Source organism: Erinaceus europaeus, chromosome X (assembly GCF_950295315.1).
Source record: "Erinaceus europaeus chromosome X, mEriEur2.1, whole genome shotgun sequence".
In the NCBI taxonomy this organism is placed as follows: Eukaryota; Metazoa; Chordata; class Mammalia; order Eulipotyphla; family Erinaceidae; genus Erinaceus; species Erinaceus europaeus.
Window position 1 is genome coordinate 35,968,891 of NC_080185.1, and position 20,559 is coordinate 35,989,449.

At 37.8% G+C, this 20,559-nt stretch overlaps 1 protein-coding gene across 5 annotated transcripts in view; it reads left to right on the forward strand.

The window, feature by feature from the left end:
• TENM1 (teneurin transmembrane protein 1) overlaps positions 1 to 20,559 on the forward strand; it is a 1,227,224-nt gene that overhangs the window by 796,147 nt on the left and 410,518 nt on the right. The window lies entirely within an intron of this gene.

Below are 20,559 nucleotides of genomic sequence, written 5' to 3' on the forward strand. Positions count from 1 at the left end.
CCCTTTTGGGTGATATTTGTGAGTTTTATTCCTTTCTTGTTTATGAAAAAGGGACTTCTCTTTACTCTAGGCTTTAGTAAAATTTAATGTTTAAGTTTCAGGTAAATATGATGGGTTTTTTTTGTTTGTTTTCAATGCACTATGCATTTTGCCATATATATAGTTTCCAACTTGGACTGACCTTTTTAACAATTTCATTTTTGCTGCTGAGAGATGCTAAGAATAGTGTAAAGGGTCAGAAATGGCAGTGTGATGGGTGTGAATATACCTGGAACTTTTCTGCATTTTTTTCCCATTTGAATCCTTTCTATCTACAAGTACAAGAGCTACTATTACATGCTTAGGAATTTTGCCTGTTACACTAAAATTTTTGAGTTATATGTTTGAGAAAAGGGAAACCTGCAAGGCAGTTGAAGGTCTTAAAGCAGTTGTCGTCAGTATAGACACATACATGTGCACACCCACTACAACCAGGGTAATCGCTGGGGCTTGGTGCCTGCCTGCATGATGATATCACTATTCCCGGAAGCCTGTTTGAAAATGACAGAGAAATGGGGGAGAGATGGAGAGAGAAAGAGAGACACTTGCAATTGTGCTCCATCAATCATGAAGCTCCCCCCTGCCCCCTCCCCCCGTGCAGTGGGGAGCTGAAGCTTGAACCCAACTCCTTGAATATGGCAATATGTATACTTTATTGGGTATGCCACTACCCAGTCCCCATTTTGATATTTTAATTCAGATTTCTAGAATTCATTTCCACAAAGTAGTTTGACATTGATGACTAAGATTTATTCAACAATTCTCAAATGCCAAGAACTTCTGCAAACTTAACATATATTGTATCATGAAGATAACATTTCCTGAAATAGAATCAGAGGCACAGATAGATTAAGCAACTTACCCAGAATCACAGAGCTACAAACAAGTGGTTTGATTCCAAAGACTTGGCTATTAAGTTCTACTCTATACTGGAGTCCACGCAAGGATATATGCTAAAATGAAAAAAAAATCCACTATATACTGAAGACAAAGCTCCACAGCCTATTCATGATATATTTTAGAGAAATTTGGTATACTTATATTTAATATGAGTCCCATACAAATGTTTTTTAAGTTTCTCCTCAAATGAAACAAACAGGCCAAAGCTATTTCAGTTTAACATTAAGGCAAACTATTAAGGGTTGATGCCATATATACCAAGTCATTAGCTTAAACTGGATTTTTATGTAAATTTGTGCAAAACCTTAACTACACATCATAGCTCTACTATATTATTCCTTTGCTGCATGTTACTTAACAAGTAATAACAAAGTCTGTCTTTTATATCATGTTTGTGCTAACCCCAAAATTTGCAGACTTAATATCAGGATTTTTAGATTGTCAGCTATATCCTTTTATGATGTTCTTTTTTAAATTTTTATTATTATCTTTATTTATTTATTGGATAGAGACAGTCAGAAATATAGAGGGAAAGGGGTGATAGAGAAGGAGAGAAACAGAGAGACACCTGCAACACTGCTTTCACCCTGCAGGTGGGGACTGGGGGCTTGAACCCAGTTCCTTGCACATTGTAACATATGTACTCAACCAGGTGTGTCACTACCCAGCCCCTCCTTTTATGATTTTTTAGACATCACATTACAGTTCCTTAACTCGAAGTTTGACTTAGTTTTGTATGTATTGAAATATACACCTGTAAGATCAGATTATTTTTTACATTATTTTCTTGGGCATTGTAACACTGTGGTTAAGAGCTAAGATTCTAAAGTCAGATAAATTTGGTTTTCAATATTGACTGTGTCATGTACTGGCAGTGTAACCTGTGGCAATTAATTGACACAACCTCACTGAGCCAACATCTAGCACAGCCTCAGGCACATTGTTTAATTTGGCAGTAGTTATTAATGGGTTAGATGATTGGAAAATTGCCTTGAGTTTATTGGCATCCTATTAGGGACTAGAGGTCCTCTTTTCAAACTGATATTTACTCTCCATGGAGAATGGAATTCTTAGGATTTAAATATGTCCTCTTTTTCAAATTTGATCTCTCTTTTCTTAACAACTTAAACGTCTGTTATTTTTAATTAGCATCACCTCAATCATCAAAGTGATGAATAAGTAGATTAGCACTTTAAAATACCGAATTCTATTGACATTGATTACCCATTAACAGTAGTTATATGTATTTGTTTCTCATTAGGAGATTAAAATATTTTCTCACCAAGTAGTTTTCCAAATGAAAGGAAGACTTTTTGATTATAGATATTTAGTATGCTAAAATGTTCTCTTTCAAAGTTTATTGGAATGGTTTTAATTTCATCTAAAAAAAGAGCATTTAGGTAGTTCACAACCACATGTTGGAATTTACAATAAAATATGTTGTCACTTGCTCAATGAACATGTTTAAAATTGAAGACATTGTAGTAAAAACAATCCTTATGCAACTTACAGATCCATTATTGCTCTTTTCACTTAACTAACAAATGTTCTGAGTTACTACTTTATGCAACGTGTGACATGCCAAAAATGAGATATTCCTTCCTAGATATGTTTATAAATTGAACTATGGGAAGACAGTTGAGCCTGTTAAAGCGCAGAGCTCGCATGAAAGCACAGAGCTAAGACACCCCAAGACCAAAGACCACCCCTACACTGCGATATGTCAGAGTGAAGCAGTGTTTTGATCTCTCTCTTTCTCTCTCTCATTCTATCATAATAAACAAATCTTTTAAAACTACAGTGTAATCTTCAACTGAGAATGTTAACACCTTAAGGTTGATTAAATTCAATAACCTTAAAGATGTAGAAACGGAGACACTGAAGGTCAAGCACACACAGATTGAAACAGTACTGTAAGCAAGGATTCTTTTTATCTATTATTGTAATAATGTAACAAATGTAGCACAATTAGCTGTGGGTTTCCACCAAAATGGTATTAGAGAGAAAAATGAGTGTCTTACCCAGTTGATCGAACAGATTACCATGTGTAAAGAACTGGGTTCAAATTCAAGCCTGGTTTCTGTCTGTGTGGGTGTGTGTGTGTATGGTGTCGGGGGGGGGGGTCATAAGCGGGAATGCTGTGCTGCAGATATCTTTCTGTCTCTTTCCTTCTATATATGCCCTCCCCTCTCAGTTCATCCCCATTCTCTCTTCCCTTAAAAAAAAGCCATTGGAAGCTGTGCATTCATCATATAGTACTGAGCCCCAGCTGTAACCCTGATGGCAAAAATAAATAAATAATATATTTAATTTAGGTAATTTAGTAGAGCACACTAGATCTTAAGATCAGATTGCCTGGGCAAGGTGGCTTCACATTAGTCTTGCAAAAATAAGTTACATATAGAATGATTTACTCTTGGGTCTTTTGTACTCAGAGGAAGTCGCAATCAATCAAGTGATCAAGGTATGTCTGTCTAGCTATTTGAAGGAGAACAGATAGTTCTAATTTCAGCTAATTACTTATGGATAGTGCATGGTAAATTGGAAGGCATATATCTAGTCTTTGTGCAACCTCCTTCAAAAAGGGTAACATCCGTGGTTGACTTGCGAATGATAAGCAGGAGAATCATGAAACTCTTCTGATTCCTAAGATATAAAAACATAGAGAGGAAAAGTCTTATCTGACAAATACATCATACGTTATTACTTTTTAATTTGAAGGTTTTGCTTACTAGGAGGGTTTTGGAAAATAAAAGTGTATTGTGGAGGGGAGTTTCTTAATTAACACTGCTTCCCATGAACATGGACTAAAGTCTAACATTATCAGTAATGGTCTTTAAAAATATTTCTTTCTTATTTTTTTCTTCCAGGGTTGGGTTATCCCTGGGGCTCGGTGCCTACACTATGATTCCACTGCTCTTGGAAGCCACCCCCCCCATTTTTGTTGCCCCTGTTGCTCTTGTTGTTATTATTGCTGGATAGGACAGAGAGAAATTGAGAAAGGAGTGGGAAGACAGACAGAGAGAGAGAGAAGCACCTGCAGACCTGCTTCACTGCTTGTGAAGCGACCCCCTTCAGGTGGGGAGCCAGGGCTCAAACCAGGATCCTTGTGCAGTCCTTGTGCTTTGCACCATGTATGGGTAACCAGCTGTGCTACTCTCTGACCCCCTAAAATAAATTTATTTATTTGATAAAAGCAGAGAGAATCAATAGGAAAGGGGAAGACAGAGATGGAGAGGAAAAGGGAGATGGACATGGAGAGGGAGATAGAGAGAGAGAACCCTGTAGTACTGGTTCACTGCTCACGAAGCTTCATCACTTCAGGTGGAGCCTGGGGGCTTGAACTCGTGTTGGTGAGTATTTTAACATCTGATCTCCACCAAGCCCCTTATCAGTAGTGGTCTTTATAAGTATGGAGTTTTTTTTGTTGGTAAAGGGCACTGAATTCTTGCATGTTGGATGTCAAAAAAAAGCACTGTGTATAAGAGAATGGGGATGAGAGGGGGGGGAGAGAGAGAGAGACGGAGAGGGAGAAGGAGAGGGAGAGGGAGAGGGAGAGGGAGAGGGAGAGGGAGATGGAGAGGGAGAGGGAGAGACTGAGACTACAGAAGGCAGCCTTTATGTCCTTTGTAATTTTTGCAAAAGGCTGGCTTAGGGGAGATTAGTGTTTGTCTTAAGTTTTTCCCACAAGATCTATCAGTACAAAATTGAATAAAAATGGCATTTGTCACTTAGTGTATGCTGAAATATAGCCATAAATGCAACATATGATTGATATGACATATATTTTTGATGGGACATACATTTTGTTAATGGTGACACCAGGACACATTGGTGGAGTTGTCTGTTCAGGGAAGTCCGGTTAGCATCATTCTAACATCTGGAACCTAGTGGTTGAAAAGAGAGTTAACATACAAAGCCAAACAAATTGTTGACCAGTCATGGACCTAAAGGCTGGAATAGTGCAGATAAAGAGTTGGGGGGGGGGTCTCCATTTTGTTGATAGCTAGTAGGCATATTTTAGTTATATTACAAAGGGCCTATGGCTATACTAGTTTTTGTTTGTTTTTCCCTGAGCTAGGAATCTCATATGCAGGTGGATCCTAATTATTGTCTGGGGAGATTATGGAAGAAGGACCAGAAAGCTGCATCAGGAAAGAGAGTATCTCCCAAATATGGGAAAGGTGTATAAATATTATTGATTGTAAACTACATCAATTGGATCTGATCTGGGGCCCATATTCAGCTTAGCAGCCTATGTGACTCTGCATGCCTGTAGATCTGAGCTCATATTCTGTGGTCATAAGTAGGAACATTCCAAACTGCCCCAATATTAGGACCCATCTTCCTCAGGTGTAGCATAGAGTATATTGTCCAGCCTCCCTTTGCAGGATGGAACATTCTCTACCATTGTTGATCCAAGTTGAGGGCAAGGTCCTATGGGGGCCCACAGAGGGGTATATTGTGTTGTTCCTGATAGAAATGACCAGTAACAATGGAGAGAGGGATTTATTTGAGGTCTAGGCCCATCATGTCTGTTTGGGAATCTCAGGACTCCCCAACTAGGGCCCTAGCTGATGGGGTGTCCTGATAGTGACTAAAGAGTCATTGTTAAACTATGCCAGTCTATTGCCCTTATTGAACTTTTGCAGTCCTTGCTTGGATGAGGTTATATTTGGAGTGAGTGAGAGAACTGTAATAGGAAGTAGGTGAGGAGGGTATCTAAGTAGACACTATTTCGTTAGGAACTTTATAATGATTCACTGCAGACTATTGTGTATTTTTGTTTTCAGGTATATATTTTGCCCTAATTTATGGATACATGTGAACATATGCTCTATCTTACGGGACCTGGTCTATATCTAGGTTTTGAGATTTTGTTAGGAAGTGAACTTCCTGGAATGGAATTAGAGAATCCTATGAAAGGAAAGGTCTCACCTGAGTAATGAAGCTGAAGGGCTGTCATTCCACACCTGAAGTCTCTGGACACAGTCTGAAGTGAAGCATCCTGAGGTGGTATTCGTTGCATTGATTAGGTTGGATCAGCGGATGCAATATCATTTGATATGAATTGAGAGAAGTATGCAGGAAAGTGAGCCCCACCCTAAGGTTCCAGGACTGGGGGAAATACAGGCTCTATAGAGGAAGCAGGAGATTCCTACTATCTTTGGGTTAAGAAGATAATAGATAGTTATTGCTACAATCACATTATATGACAATTGGGTTAACTTTGAAATATCTGATGGGACATAATTTATAGACTGTTGTTAAGATGCTTTAGTCAAGACTAAACTGTGACTCAAGCTTTATCTCTCTCGGCTCCATTTTCTCATCTAAAAAATTAATAAAGGAATTGGAGGGGCTGTCTCATGGTGCACCAGGTTGAGCATACAAGGATCTGCGTTCAAACCCCTGGCCCCCACCTGCAAGGGAGAAGCTTTACAAGCCATGATGTCGATGTCTTTCTCTCTCCCTTTCTATCTCCCCTTACATATGAGAAAAATTTTAAAGAAATAAAATAAAAAATAAAGGTGATTATTTATAATCCTTGGTTGTTTGCAGAGGTATAGTGGGTAGGGAAACAATTTATTCAAAGTAAATATTAACCTAGAAAGCTCAAATCTAAAACAGGCAAAAGTCCTGTTTCTCTAGACAAAGAGAGGGAAGAGGGAAGGTTTCTGTCATACCTCCAATTCTCTACCCTTTTCATTTCTTCTTCTGTTCTTAAAGAAGCTGCTAAGCTCTTGACAAAGACAAGGTGACAATCAGTAGGGTTAGGTTATCTCTAAGATTTCTTCCAATTGCATATAAGTCAGTATATGTAGATTCTGCAGTAATCATTCCAAGTAAAAGTGGACTAGTTTTTGCAGTGAGGGTATACTCCTAAAAATGATTGAAATGTTTGTCTGTAAAATGTGTAATCCACATTTGCCATTTAAAGTACTTACAGAGAATTGTGTTGTAATTCAAATAATTAATTCTCAGTTTTTCCTCCTTATAAGTTAGGATTTTTGACACATATGTAACCATAACCATCTGTACTTAGAAAGCATTTACAATTCCAAAACACTTTAATGCATTTTATTCACATAACAGTTTTTATGGGGTAGCAGCTATTGTTGCCCTTGTTTTATAGTTGAAAAGGAAAACACAGGAAGGTTAAGTGACTTGCCTTGCATAATAGACATAACTGCAGGAAAAGCTAAGATTAGGATTCACTCTTTCCTTATTATGAACCTGAGCCCTTCTTTGGTTTTTTAAATTTCCATTTTAAATTTCTTTTCTCAAATCAATTTGCTTAAGTAATGAGTATCTTGATTAAAAAAAACTCAATGTATAATTTATGCCTTCTCTAAGAGTACTTTACAAATCTTATGTTTCACACCAAAGATCTGGAATTCAGCAAGCACTTCCTCCTCTTCAAAGCAGAACACACACACCCAGCCTTGGGAATTGAAAACTAAATGACAACACAAAATGAACTTTTTGTGACCTCTTTTTTGTAGATGTAGCCTGGAGAGAGAGAGAGAGAGAGAGAGAGAGAGAGAGAGATTTGTATTTTGACTTTATTAAATTGTACAGCATAGTTAAATTGGAGGCAATTTGTGTAATGACAATTGTGGACCTTAGATAACAGGGTAAATTCTAAATTTACTTAGAGTTCCATTGATATTTATTTCACTGGCTCAGCCAGTTAAGTATGCATTTTGTGTACCAAACTAAATAAGTGCACTAACCCCACCCAGGTAATCATTGTGCATTCAGATGGAACACAGTCCTGCAGTATAATTCTGTGCTTTTTCAATATTGGTTCATAGGACATATGGATATTAAAATGCACTCAGCTGCCCTTTGAGTCAACCCATGGTTTCAGTATCTTTTACTTAAAGGATATTAGAGCCTAGGACATTGTGGTGGAACTGGGAATAATTCATATAAGCACAACAAACCACATGAATAAAATAGTAGTAATGCACTAACAAAGACAACAGTATTGGGAGCTTAACATTATTATTTTTAAAGATTGATGGCAAATTACAGTAAATGTTTCCTATAATGTTATATAGATGTTTCTCTAACACAAGGTTTCAGGGAGCCCAGCTAGAGTGCTGCAGCTTTTCAACTATATTAAATCACTTTATCAATATACTTCAGTTTCAACAAAAGCTTTTCTAAAGCATTCTGGAGACCTGACTTCTAAAACAGATTTATGGAATAAGTTCACTATGCTAAAAGGCAAACTTATTTGTGGTATAAAAAATTCATGTTAAATGTTCTTGGTCATATATGTTTAATGTTTCATTTCTGTATTATTTGAATTCTCATTTTAATTTTTGAATTTTACTAATACATACACCTTTCCTTGTGATCCTTTTAGCTCAGTAGTCTATATTTCACAGGAACACTAAGTGGTGTGCTATCGATGACATGTTTATTCTCTTGGGCTAGTTTTATAAAAGCTAGGGATTGTTCCCATAAGAACCAAATAACATCTTTTTTTTCTTTTTTTGAGGAGTCAGTGCATTGTAGAAATTTATTAGCATACATCAAAAAGGACAGCAGCAACAAATGCTGGAGAGGCTGTGGGGACAGAGGAACCCTTCTGCACTGCTGGTGGGAATGTAAATTGGTCCAACTTCTATGGAGAGCAGTCTGGAGAACCCTCACAAGGCTAGACATGGACCTTCCATATGACCCAGTAATCCCTCTCCTAGGGATATACCCCAAGGACTCCATAACACCCAACCAAAAAGATATGTGTACACCTCTGTTCATAGCAGCACAATTCATAATAGCTAAAACCTGGAAGCAACCCAGCTGCCCAACAATATATGTGGCTGAGAAAGCTGTGGTGTATATACACAATGGAATACTAAACAGCTATTAAGAACAATGAACCCACCTTCTCTGGCTCATGCTGGATGGAGCTAGAAGGAATTATGTTAAGTGAGCTAAGTCAGAAAGATAAAGATGAGTATGGGATGATCCCACTCATCAACAGAAGTTGAGAAAGAAGAACAGAAAGGAAAACTCAAAGCAGGATTTGACTAAATTTTGAGTAGGCTACCAAAGTAAAAACCCTGGGTCAAGGGTGAGGGTGGATGTTCAGCCTCACGGGGCAGGGGTGGGGCGAACTTCACTGTGATCTGGATTCAGGACCAGCCCTGCAGCTGTCCAGTGTTCCATGGATGTGTTCTGCAAGGATAGTCTAGGACCTAATCCTCATTAAAGGCCTTTCTCAGGGTTCTCCCTTCCTAGAAGCTGTGACCTCAAGGGAGGTATGAGGAAAGGACGTGGTTCCTTTGTCCTCTGAAGGGGAGATTTTGTCAGAAAGAAGATAGAAGTGGATCTTCTGAGAGGAGGAAAACGACTTCTGACTCAACACAGCCAAGCTCCTTTGAAGCGATTGAAAACCATGAGGTTGGCTTTGACTGACTTGGGGCCTGGTTTGGCAGTATTGACCCACTGTAGCATCACCCTCAAAGCTGCCTGGGCTGGCAACTGTGTCCCTTGCAATCCTATGGCTATTTGTCATCACAGAGTCCTCTCATTCTTATCTATCTCTGTTCTTGAGAGGAAGGCTTCAGCATCGCCCCAGAGACCTCTTGGGACAGACAAGTTTGTTCATCTCCTCACCTCCACATGTTCCTTAGGACAAATGTTGAGCAAGGAGCCAGAGCATGAACATGTCTGCTATAGTGTGCACTCGTCCTCTGGCTCCCGAGCCACACCACCATGGTGTCATTTTGTGATTCATGCTTCAGTTTCTTTGGAGACTTTGAGGATACTAGCAGAAAGGTGATCATGAAGGAAGCAAAGTCAGTCTATTGACAGGCAAGAAGAGAAAGACCCCTCAGATAGTAAATTCTTTGGTACCCTGAGCATAAAAGAGACATTTTGATACTGGGGGACTTAGAAGTGTGAGTTCAAGAAGAAGGGACAATAAAGTACTCAATAGTTGCTATCATCTGTTATGATTATGTTGCCATTATCACTGTGTATAATGAGTTTCTTCTGTGTGAATAAATTTAGATATTATTGAGAATTTCTGAGTACCTAAAAGATAATAATCAAAAGCGGTAACCTGGGACTTCAGAGCCACAACAAGAAAGCCTTTCTGAATAACTATTATGTTATCTCCCTAAATTTTCTTTTTAAAAAAATTTTATTATTTTTATTTATTTATTGGATAGAGACAGCCAGAAATCTAGAGGAAGAGGGTGATAGAGAGGTTGAGAGACAGAGAGACACCTGTAGCCCTGCTTCACCACTTGCAAAGCTTTCCCCTTGCAGGGGGAGACCGGGGGCTCGAACCCACATCCTTGTGCGTTGTAACATGTGTGTACGCTCAACCAGGTGTGCCACCACCCAACCCCTAATTTTCTTTTTTCAAAAGATATTTGTGCCTTTTATTGTTATTTAAGGTTTTATTTATTTTGCTTTTTTTGTCATCTCCATGGTTTTATCATTCCAGGTCACTGTTCTCAGAGATTGGGGAGAGAGGTGCCACAGTACCAAAGTTTACTCCAGTGTGTCAAGGGTTTCACTATCCATTCAGGAAATAGTTTTACAAGACAGTTGTAGCCTATGTACAATTCCACACCTCCCTTCAAGTATGTGTTAGTACGCACAATCAGTCCTTGAAGTGCCATCTCCCTCTACCTCAGGGCATTGACCCTCTATTGGCACTTAACCCCTATCCCCTCTGCCCCTTAGTAATCTCAGATCTTCATACTTAGAATAAAGTTTCATTTATGTTGCACTGTATTTTCTCCTTACTTTGTTTCCTAGAACACACATATGAGTAAGATTATACATTATTTGTTTTTCTTTTATGGCTTATATCACTTATTATAATCCCCTTTAGTTCTTTTTAAAAATGTCTTTATTGGAGGATTAATGGTTTATAGTTGACAGTAAAATACAATAGTTTGTACATGCATAACATTTTCCAGTATTCCACATAACAATTCAACCCCCACTAGGTTCTCCTCTGCCATCATGTTTTAGGATCTGAACCCTCCCCCCAACCTGAGTCTTTTACTTTGGTGCAATACACCAACTCCAGTCCAAATTCTGCTCAGTGTTTTCCCCCTTACTTCTAACTACATTGTGGCAAAAGGCAAAATTTCTTCTTTGCTAATAGCTGAGTAATATTCCATAGTATATATTTACCATGACTTCATCATAGATTATGTTCAACAAACATATATAGTCTAGCTGTAACTCAAAATTTTTCATTTAATTAAGTATAACATTTTAACAGTGCTACCCCATGTGTACTTTCGAAAATATATACAATATTAGATAAAACACTGTACTAAAATCTTTCAGTGATCTGCATATTAATATTATCATTGTCAATGTAATGAACTATTTTATTTCTTAGGAGATTTTTTGCAGTTAATTCCCAAGGGCCTATGTGTATTACTTCAGTTCTTCCTATCACCAAGACATATTGAAATATAACAATAAATTATCAACATTACTAAATAAATAGTTGATACTAGCATTTGAGTCCCTCCTCCTGTACTCACTAAGTATCTGCTGTTCTTCAGATATATAATGAATATAAAAACATGTCTTTTGTACAATCTGGAAAATCCCTCCCTGAAGAATTGAAAGTTAAAAGATATTATTCTTCAGTTCTTACCAGGAAAATTAAATGCAGCTACCTACATGGAAAAGGGTAGACTTTTTCTATCTCCTTTTCATCTCTTCAAAGCTTTTATTAACTCAGAGAACCAGGAGTGATTGCACCTCCTCATTTAGCTCTAAGCACTGATGTTCAAAATTTACAAGGACTTGGTTCTATAAATCAATTACTATAGTTAAAGGAATATGAAGTAGACACACTAAGTCTAATTAAGGTGAGAGACCATAGCAAAGTCATCTGATTGCCTATTTTTGAAGCCTGATTGTGTTATAAGAAGAAGTAAAGGCAAATATGATTTTAGGGCATACATCTTTTACATCTTTTAGGACAAGAGTCCCTTTAGTTTTATATTAGATTTTTTTCTGCAATTTGAGGAAGCCTTTAAAAGATTACTGGGCAGAAGAAATAGTTCACTTGAATAGTGTGCATTTGCCTTGTGCATGACCTAGGTTTAAATCTGACCACCACTGTACGGGGAAATTATTGAATTATTAAATTTTTGTCCATACATTTATACGGTTTCTCAGTTATGCATAACAAGTGTCTGCTACATACTTTTGTACCCCCTATCAAGGATCCCAGGTCCTCACTCCCTGCAGACCTCCTATTCCATTCCCTTCCCAGTGCCCCTTACTTTGGGGCAGTACACTACTCTCAGTCCAAATTTCATCCCTTGTTATCTCTTTCTAACTGTCTCCCAAGTTCCACCTACATGTGTAGTCATCCAGTATTCATCCCTGTCGTCCTGACCTATCCTACCTAACAATTTTCCATCTGATTTCTGCGAAGATGAGGCAAAATTTGAAAATTTAGGGTTTCTGTTCTATTGTCTAGGTTTTTGATAGTTGGCCTTTGTTTACCAACATTGCTCATATCACTCTATTCTTTCTGCGCTCCCTTTCCTATATGTTTGATCCTTTTGTTGTTGTTTTAGTTTTCATTTCTATTCTACCACAGATTACCTCATGTGGAGTTACAGTTCCTTTACTTCTTATCATGAAAAACTTCTATCAGTAATTCTTGCAATACAGCATTGGTGGCAGTAAATTCCTTCAGTTCCTATATGTTTGAGAAGTGATTGATTTCTCCTTCAAACTTGAAGGCTAGTTTGGCAGGATAGAGTACTTGTGGCTAATAATTCTTATCTTTTAATACTGTAAAAATATCATTCCATTCCCTTCTCACTTCTCTGGTTTGTGTTGGAAAATTTGGTGAAAGCGTGATGGTTCTACATATGTATGTCAATTTCTTCCTTTTCCTTGCAACCTGCAATATCTCTTCCTTGCCTTACTTTTGGAAAGCGGTAATACTATGTGTCTAGGCATTGACTGTTTGGGATTCAATAGTTTCAGGTTTCCATTCATTTTCTTCTATATCTATGTTAAATTTTCATTAATTATTTAATAATAATTTATAAGATTATAAGATAATAGAGGTATAATTCTATACAGTTTCCACCGCCAGAGTTTTGCGTCTCATCCTCTTCATTGGAAACCTCCCTATTCTTTATCCTTCTGGGAATATGGACCAAAATTATTTTGGTGGTGCAGAAGGTGGAAGTTCTGACTTCTTTAATTGCTTCTCTGCTGGATATGGGCATTGGAAGGTCCATCCATACCCCAGCCTGTTTCTGTTTTTCCTTAGTGGGAGAGGGTTCTTGAGAGATGATACTTTGGGACATATTGGTGAGGTCATCTGCCCAGGGAAGTCAGTTTGGGATCCTAGTAGTGTCTGCAACTTGGTGGCTTAAATGTGGTAAAATATAAAGCAGAAAAAAATGGTTTAATAAGCAGGAACCCAAAGGTAGGAATACAGCAGATGAAATTAGGGGTCTTTGAAGAAGCTAGGAAGTCTATTTTAGTTATGTTCCATGCGGTCCATGACTTTAGTAATTTTTGCCTGAGCATAATAGCTAACATGTAGGTGGACTAAAAATATTGTCTGGGGAGATGGTGTCATAGTTGAGAATAGGGCAAGAGAGTAGCTCCTAAAACTGATAGGGTAAATAGTTAATTGCATTTATATACTTTCTTCAAGTTTGGGAGATACTATCTGCCCTATATCTGTATTTCGACCATTGCTCAGGCTTGCAAAATTTTCTTTAATTTCTTTAATTCAAGTATTTCCTTTCAAAGTTCTCTGAATTTTTTTGTTCTTTGGTGAAGAGATCTCTTAATTTGCATTTGTATGTTATGGTTGGAATCTCGAATTGCCTTCATAATAAGCTTTCTGAATTCAAGCTCAGGTATTTTTCCAAGTCATTATGATGTTGAACATTTGCATTACCCATGTCTCAGTTGAGTGTGGTTTCTTCTGGTCAACCAGCAGTTGGTGCGGTGGTTGTATAGTTAATATTTGGTAGTGTGGAGAGGACAAGGAACATACTCACTGTAACTCAAGTCTGGTTTGTGTAAACTCGCATTGGGTGTTGGGAGTGTTGCCAGCAGCTCAGGGCCCAACTGTGTTTGCCTGTTTCATATTGCACTCTGGCTTCTAGCCACCATATGCTGTACTCTCCACCAAACACATGTTGTTGCCTGCTGCTTGGGGCTGAGTCTGAGTTTCAGTATGGCTCTGCTTTCTAAGGCTACTGCTACAGATCCTGGATCAAAATGAGTGGTGGGGGTGCTGCTGAGTTTGGCTCAGGACCCATCTGTGCTTGCTTGTTTCAGAAAGTACTCTGGCTTCTGGCTGCCCTATGCTGCAGTCTCAGCTGTTCCCATGTTGTTGCCCACCACTCAGGGATTAGTCCATGCTTCAGTATGGTTCTGTCTGCTTTTCACTGGCTACAGGTATATATCCAGAGTCAAGTCACAACTGTCCCACAGTGTTCTCCCTATCTCCTTTGCGTATGCCTACTTGCTTGCACCTGACCCTCAGAGAATTTCCTCACACTTTTTAGGTTGTAATGCAAGATTCCGGGTGTGCTTTTACTGTTTTATCTGTTTTTCTCCCAGGGTCAATTATCCAGTCCTTGTTACTCCTCAAGGAAGCTTTGGTGCTATAGTCTCTTTCACTCTCTGATTCTGCCTTTCTGTCTCTATCTTTAAAAAAAAAAGGAAGGAAGGAAAGAAGGAAAGAAGGAAGGAAGGAAGGAAGGAAGGAAGGAAGGAAGGAAGGAAGGAAGGAAGGAAGGGAAGAAAAAAATAAGATTTCTGATATGGTGAATATGCTGGCCTTCAATAAAGTTATGTTTATACAAAGATTTTTTTAATGACCATGGTTTAGTACTTTCTACTAATGTTCACTAAATTTTGCACAGAATTGGTCACAGTATGTATAATCAGAAATAATAATTAATGGATATGTTTAGTATATATATCCTACTGTATAAGGAAAGTGCTGTTAATAGTCCTGTCTTCAGTTCTCAAGTTTATGTCTAAGTCTACATGTGATGAAGCCTGTTGAGTTGATAGTCACTGTATACAGTATCTGTCACAAATCCTAGCCTCTCTATTTACTTTCCAGGTAGCATGACCTTTTCCTTTTCAAAGGAACTACCATCATTTTGCTTGCCATCCTCAACATGGCCTACCCACCATTGTTTTTACCCACTCAGCAGTTGATGTCCCTATTTCAAACTATAAAGAGAGTGTTTAGCTCAAACTAAATTGGTAGATATTTGTGAGACTGTGATAACTACAGCACAGCACAGTTTGATAAAATCTGTGACTCTCTGTACTTCATTGTGGATTTGTGCAGGGAATTGCATTATAGGAGAATATGGTCTTCCTAGGTCTTCTAATATGTCTCAGTAATGTAAGTGATAAAAAAGCCATAAAACATGAATATTACAAAAGCTATAACTTAGTTACTGTATTTTAATTCTTCTGATGAAAATTTTCATGAGGGACTTTAGTCAACATTACATTTGACCAAAATTTGCCCGTTTACCTATGTTGACTCAGTTTTTTCATAGATGATATTATATTGTTTTTCTGCATGCAACTGCCTTCTTTTTGGCTTCCACCCCTTGAGTTACATTAAGAAAGATAATGAAATAACAAATGGACTTATGTTACTACATTGCAAACTTTGCCTAGTTTTCAGAGAAAATTAAAGGAGAAGACTATTATTTGATGACATATATTGCTAACAAAAGGATATCTTTTTGATGCACAAAACTTGGAAAGGCTAGAGGCTGAGAAATTGTCTACCTACAAGTTATGAGACATTCTCTCCTCAAATGCCAGATCATTGGAGCTAGCAGATTATAGTCTACAGGTTCATTCTATGTTGTCATCTCTCTTTACCAACCTTGTCTTCACTGTGCTGCAAGTTCTCAAAGGGAAAGACTGTCTTCTTTCATTTATATAAGTGACACTAGGCGTTTTTGAAATTTGGTAAGGCTAATAACCAGGAAATGCCAATAATACAACTTCATGTGTTTCTTTTGATTTTATGAAAAACAATTTAATAGCCTCTTTATGGAAAATATCATGCTACAAAGTACAGAATGAATAGTGTAACATTTGGTAAGGCTCATATATAAATGCTAATGTCCATCAATTAGTTTTTCCCCAACTTTTTAAAATGAAATCCAGATTCATTAAAGCTTTTTGTGACATCTCTAAAATTCTATTTGCTTAACCTAAACTATTTTAAGTTATTTTATATCTATAATATTTTTGAAAACAAATGATGCATTTTATTTTATAATTTTATAATATTTAATAATTATATAAAATAAATTACTATGTAGTTTATGAATTATTTTATAGCTATGTGTTAGAGGATGGGCCCACTGTCCCGGAAAGTCCAGGCCATTGTTTCCATGAGGTCTGACCCAGTTGACCCCCTAGTTCTCCCTTCTGGTCGAGACAAGGGCAGGTTCTCCTGCCCTCCTGAATTAATGATGGATGGCTTCTCCAGAAGGGGGGCTACCTTCTTGCATGTATCCCTCCTCTCCCCGTAAAACAAAGGCCATGAATTATTGTACATTGTGTTTGGCCAAACTTGAAAAACCAATGCAAACTCCTGTTACTCAACCCCCGCCCCTCCCCTTGCCCTGAGGTGCCTGTAATTTATCCACGGGGAAATATGCATTGTGAAGCTCATTATCAAACATTATATGGTAACTTTCTACTTGTGATCAAACAGTTTGTAGGTCAAAATGTGATTATGCATTGTGTTGCTTTGTGTTTGGGTTAATGATTACCTTAACCTTCTCCCTGTGCAATGGGTATAATTTGCCTGGGTTCTTTCTCAATAAATGAGTCGTTCACCTTTCCGAGACCACTCCGGGAGATAAATGTGTCTGTGATCCTCGTCTCTCCACGCACATTGCCCCTGACATGCAGAGTTACCCCGGGACTCCCGAGGGGCTGCTCTGACCCTTGCTGCCAGTGGCCAGGGGGGCTGGGGACCCAGAGCAGCCAGCCTGCAGCTATGTATTTTATAATTACAATATTTTATGACTGTGGACTTAATGGTTTATAGTTGTTGATATACAGATACAACTTTTCATATCTCTGTGACAAGTATCTACAAAAAAGTCTCACTGTCAAATTAGGTCATTTTCCACCATTATAAGCTAGGACCCAGCACTCTTTCCACTCCCCCTTACCCGTCTTCCCCATGATCCTTTACTTTGGTGCAATACAACACCAAATGTTGCATTTAAGAAGTGATGAAAATCCTTAAAGAGGATAGCTATATAAGAAGCTTAACTTTAAGTTGAGAATCTAAGTCCCCACATAATATTGTCTGCTAACTGCTCATTGAAAACTTTTCTCAGCTCCATCACCTTAAGAGTTAAATATATAATCAACCCTTTGGGTACCAAACTGCTCAGCCTTGCATAGAAAAAAGTAACTTTCAGTGAAAAATAATGTTCTCAGTTGGTCATTTATCATATCAAAGGGTCTATTTTATTATAAATGTCAATTCTACAAAATTATGTGTCCTGTAATACATAATTATGTTCAAAGTTGCATTTGAAATCTATTATTAACAGTTAACAGCAAACATTCTTAAAATAGTTATTACTCTTGGCCTTAACACAAAAAGCAATAATGGAGGTATTTTAGGGAGTTAAAAGCTGCAAGGCACTAGCCTCTGAATAAAGCCACTGCAGGTGTGTTTCTTAATGGACTGTTAATTTTATAGTGGGTGAGCACAAAAGACAGAGACCATGTGTGTTTTTAAACTGTATTTGGTGTGGAGAAGGAGTTGATGGCTGAAAAATATAAAAGCAGCGTGAAATAAGGCCAAACTGAACTTTCTCTCCTGAGGTGTAATCCTCCTTACTTAAAATCAGTGTAAACTAATTCTTGTCCCTCCTGTGTTCTTTCTGCTCACCACACATCAAAGAATTCAAGGGGCCAGGCAGTGGCACACCTGGTTAAGTTCTCACATTACAGTATTCTAGGGACCTGGGTTCATGCCCCCAGTCCCCACTTGTAGGGGGTCAACTTCACGAGTGGTGAAGCAGGGCTACAGGTGTCTCTCTCCCTCTCTGTATCCCTCTTCCCTCTCAATTTCTCTCTGTTTCTATCCAATAAATAAATAAATTAATAGAATGTTTGAAAAAACAAACAATTCAAAAATATTTACTAAATTGGCACTTCATAAATAGTTAGAAAAATACAGAAATAAGGGACCAATAGGTGGCACATCCAAGAGTACACTCATTATCATGCAAGAGGATCCAGGTTCAAGCCCCTGCCTCTCACCTTTTGGGGGGGACTTCACAACCAGGAAAGGGGTACTACAAGTGTCTCCCTATCTCTCCATGTCTCCCCTCTCAATTTCTGTCTCTATCAAAACTATAATAAAGTCACCACCAGGAGTGGCAGAGTCCTCTTGCCTGTATTGCCAAGCTATCTAACCTTGATAACAAATAATAATAATAATAATAATAAATATTTCAAATATATGCCAGTAGGGCTGGAAAATTAGGTCACTTATATCAGTGTACTGTTTTGTCATATGCACAACCCAGATTCAAGACTTCGAGATAGGTCCCCATCACATTGAGGGAAGCTTGCGTTGAGGTTTCTTTTACTCTCTCACTCTCTACCTCTGTGCCTGTTATATATATATTGTGTATATATATGTATTCTTATATGTAGTGATGAATAATAACAGCCTATTGATAGTTGATGGTTGTTTAAACACAGAATCGTCCCATACAAATGTACTGCTTCTAAGTGCTTATGGGAGGCACTAAGTCACCCATATTCTCTGTCATGGATTTACTTTTGACCCTTACCTATTTCCCTCACCTAATTTCCAGGTGTCCTATGAACCTTGATTCTCGGTGGGAGAACTATGTATCTTGTGAGATAGGCTTTATTCTTGAGAAACGCCCAACCTCACATCTTCTAAATCAAAAATTTCATGTTAACAAGACTGTTTTATTGATTTCAGTTTTTAAATCTGTCTTATAGATCTATGTCCTCTTTGGGAAAAAAATTGCTATTTACATCCTTTGTCGACTTTTTAAAAAGGAATTATTTTCTTTGTCTTTTTATTGATTTATATTGCTGATGTGTATATATCTTTCTTTCTTCTAAAAGAAACTTTCAAGGTTAAAGGTGGAATTGAATAAATTCTTTGAATATTTGGGATATTTTTATGCTTTTTTTATTAGTGATTTAAAATTGATTTTAAAAAATATATTTATTGATTTATATTGCTGACATGTATATATCTTCCTTTCTGCTGAAAGAAACTCTGAAGGTTAAAGGTGGAATTGAATAAATTCTTTGAATATTTGGGATATTTCTATGCTTTTTTATTAGTGATTTAAAATTGACTTTAAAAAATGTAACATAGGAAGTTGGGCTGTAGTGCAGCGGGTTAAGCACACATAGCACGAAGAACAAGGACTGGCATAAGGATCCCGGTTCAAGTCCCTGGCTCGCCACCTGAAGGAGAGTCGCTTCACAGGCAGTGAAGCAGGTCTGCAGGTGTCTATCTTTCTCTCCTTCTCTCTGTCTTCCCCTCCTCTCTTCATTTCTCTCTATCCTCTCTAACAACGTCAACAACAGCATCAATAACAACAACAATAACTACAACAACAATAAGAAAATAACAAGGGCAATAAAAGGGTAAATAAATAAATATTAAAAAATAGAAAATATATACGATAACAGGGTTATAATTCCATATCTTTGCCAACACCAGAGTTCTGTGTCCCCATTCCCTTCATTGGAAACTGCATTAGTTCTCCCAAGATCACTGATATGGGTTGATTATTATACAACTATCTGTATATATTACCTCCTTTTTTCTTTTTTTCATATTTATTGATTCCCTTTTTGTTGCCCTTGTTATTTTTATTGTTGTAGTTATTATTGTTGTTGTTACTGATGTCGTCATTGTTGTATAGGACAGAGAGAAATAGAGAGAGAAGGGGAAGACATAGAGGAGGAGAGAAAGATAGACACCTGCAGACCTGCTTCACCTCCTTTGAAGTGACTCCCCTGTAGATGGGGATCTGGGGGCTTGAACCGGGATCTTTAGACCGGTCCTTGCACTTTGCGCCACCTGCGCTTAACCTGCTGCACTACCGCCACACTCCCATTACCTCCTTTTTTTTTTTTCCCCTGTGGTCCTGCTTTCTCTTCCTTTCTAAGTTACATCTACAACTGTTACTACTTCTGAATGTCCTTCTTTTATCCTCTTCTCCAGGTCCTGATGGAATTGGAGCTTAGAGCCCTTTGGTAATATCCCTGAAATATTTATCCCTCTGGGAGTATGTACCAAAATTCTTTAGAAGATGATGGAAGGTCTGGTTTCTGTAATATTTGGGATATTAACCAGATATATGATTGTGCAGAGATTTTTATCCCAGTCCATAAACTGATTTTCTGTCTATTGATTGTTTCCTTTGCTATACAGGAGCTTTTTTTTAGTTTTATATATTCCCAGTTGTTTAGTTTGCAATTTGATGGAATGCTCTTTTTCCACATGAACCACTGGGTCAATCCTACATTCAGGTCTTTATATCATTTCAC